Source organism: Halyomorpha halys, unplaced genomic scaffold, assembly GCF_000696795.3.
Source record: "Halyomorpha halys isolate HHAL.00 unplaced genomic scaffold, Hhal_1.1 Scaffold1741.1, whole genome shotgun sequence".
In the NCBI taxonomy this organism is placed as follows: Eukaryota; Metazoa; Arthropoda; class Insecta; order Hemiptera; family Pentatomidae; genus Halyomorpha; species Halyomorpha halys.
The window spans coordinates 54565-57850 of record NW_027106797.1 but is presented as its reverse complement, the minus strand read 5'-3'; positions in this window follow the sequence as shown (position 1 = coordinate 57850).

Sequence of the window (3286 nt, the reverse complement as noted above, 5' to 3'; positions counted from 1 at the left end):
CCTCGCGCTTCAAAACACAGTCCCTAGAATCAATGGTTAGACATTGCATAATCAATTATAACATAACAGGGCTCATGAAACGTAAACTTGAGCTAGAAACCCTACTGGCCTCTCCTAGGCAATCCATAGTCCCACTTACGGACACAAGACTCAGCAACTACACACAGACATACTTCCGCGGGTACACTACTTACAGACTTGACTCCCCCATACACGGCGGCATCGCACTACTGGTGCGTCATGAGGTCCCATCCAGCCTCATCAACGGTTCCACACTCCACGACAACAAACACAAAGCCATTACAATACAAGTAAGGCTAGAGCACTCAAGACAAAATCACCTGCGTCTACCGAAGCCCCAGTGTCAAACCGGATACACTCAAGACCTTTCTCTGTGACATTGAGAACGACAGACAACACATCATACTAGGTAACCTAAACGCCAAACACCACTCATGGAACTGCGCAAAAGGCAATGCACTAGGAAACTAACTGACTAAAACAAAATACACAATAATACATCCCGATGCACACACCTACAGACAAACATCAAACTCCTCATACACAAGACCTACTTCTCACGCAACAACCACACAGATTCACTAACTGCACTAAACTAGATTTTAGAGACAATGACCATCTACCAGTACTCTATCAGCTTGGCAAACACACAACACAGACAAGGCCATGGACCAGGCCGCCGCAGCGGCCCAACTCATCGCTAACAAACTACGAGACATAAACATTCATATCAATCCACAAAAAACAGACACCATCACTTTCTCATACAAGAAAACTCCCAACAGAGCACCTAAACTCAATGAACAGACAATACGAACCACGAAACATCTCACTTACCTTGGCATTAAACTAGAAACACATCTATCTTTCACTGCACACATACAGAAAAGAATACAAATCAACATCATACCAACTCAAACACCTCATCTACTCATCAGGGCTGTCACTTAGACTTAAGTTACTCATCTACACAGTAATACTACGACCATCACTCCTACACGGCGTACCACTACTACTTATATTATATATTATATCTACCCAACAGCCCTGAAATCACTACAAAAATAACCTAAACAGTACACTACAGAAGATATGTCGAGGGACATCTCTGGAAAGACGTAACATGACACACATTCATAACGAACTACAGTTAGAAACTGTAATACAACACATCACACGGAGACACATTAAATTCTTTCACAGTCTCCCTGCTCCCTTCAATCCAGTATTCCAGTCTATCACTCCATCCCCCTTCCTGCGAGGTGGCAGGGCAGGAAAGGTTCCAAAAACCCTATTAACATCACCTCATGACTCCATCTTCTGATGCACCCCAACCCCCTTCCTCACATTTCTTTTCGACTTCTGACTATTTCCTATTATTTCAACATTATCTATTGTCTTTATTAATTAATGTTTTTTTTTATTTTTATCTTATATGCGATACAACAACACGAGGAGGCCCCTCACCTCAGGACTTAAAATGGCACATTTTTTAGAATGGATATCTCATATATAACAAATAAACATAATAGGTAACCTTAAAATACCAAAAGTAGTAAAAGGTAAGACCTAGCAGGAATTACTTTTCTTTTTCACAGTAATGCACTTATTAATTTACTTTTTATTTCTGTTTTTTAGAGGGATCGGAAAAAAAGAAGTGGAGAAACCTACTGAGTAACTCCTGTGATATATCACTTCAATACTTGAGAGCAGCAGAAAAAAACGAGGCAAGATTGTTGGTAAAGTTTCTTGCGATGGCGGTATAATCATGGCTCACCAAATTGGCTCCGTGTTGCGTTGCATTGTTGCTAGTGTTGACGGATCCAACCATGGAATCCTCGAGCCTGTCACTGAAAATATACAGAAATTCTTAAAGTAAACCATTTCTTCATTATGCCTTGGACTCAAGTCTCAAAATAAACCATCTTACTTTTTTACGAATACTAAGGATCCTATACCTCTCCAATAACGCTCTAACGTTGTTTACTGGATTCCTTGTCCCTTCCCCAGCTGTAATTCTTCATATATAGGCGAAACTAAGAACCAATGCAGATCACGTATCTCTCAACACAAATTATCTATAACTTCCCACAACTCAGCCGCTTCCAAACTTTCTGAACATGCCCTTGCATTTTAAACATACCAATATTCCAAACTACCAAAAGAGACTCATCTCAGAATCCATTTATATATATCTTCAACCCCTTCCAGTTAACCACAAAATCGAAAAAAATCGTATCTCGCATACTTACAGCCATATATTAAACTTAATTAAGACTCAATAATTTTAAACGCATTTTATTATCATCACCAAATGTTTCTCTTGTATTTTTGTTTTTCACCTGTTTGTTATCTCTCTATCAGTTTTATTATCTATCGCTTATACATTCACTTATATTTATTTATCTATGTTTTATTAACTTCCACATTTACTTTGTTTTATTTTGTAAACTTTTGCTTCACATGTTAAGTTACTTCACTTATCATTATCATCACCTTTATTGTTAACATTCTATTCAATTCAAATGTTTTACTCATTTCTATACTTTATTACTTATTTTTAATCTTTTTATGTATTCATTTTTTACATCTTACCTTGGACTTATATATATTTTTATTTTATTTTGGATTCACTTCAGATTTTTAAATTACCTTATTTCACCTCAAATTTTTCATGTTACTCCTGTTATGTTTACTATTACTATTATTAGTGAAGATAAATTGTTATTTTCACGATATATAAAAAACAACAGTTGTTATCATTGTATAAGTATTTATTATTATTTCATTAAATCATTCCTTTGATTTCGATAAAACGTCTATACTCGCTACTGTTCATAACCATGACAAAAGGCCCATCTCTGAAAGCCTCTATATCCAATTAGAGCCTACTAACCGATAAGAACAACTTATCATTAACATATTCACAAATAGTTAATTTATTAAAAAAGTAATTTTCACCTTTTTTTTTATTATTTTTTTAAAAAATAAATTAACATTATTTTTTTTTCCGCCCACTTTTGAACGTATTATTTCACTTTTAAACCTTTTCTTACATATTTGTCGTCCCCCACCTGTATTACGTTTCCTCTTTTTAACTGTTGTTAAATAACCATGACACTGTCATCTTCTGGTACTTTGTTATTCGGTTATTCGTTGGTTCGTATATATTTTTAACTCTTCCTATCACCATTTGTCATCACCCTCCCGTAACGTTTTCTTTATAAAAAAACACTTAGTCATTGTTGTAACGGCTTTTTTAATT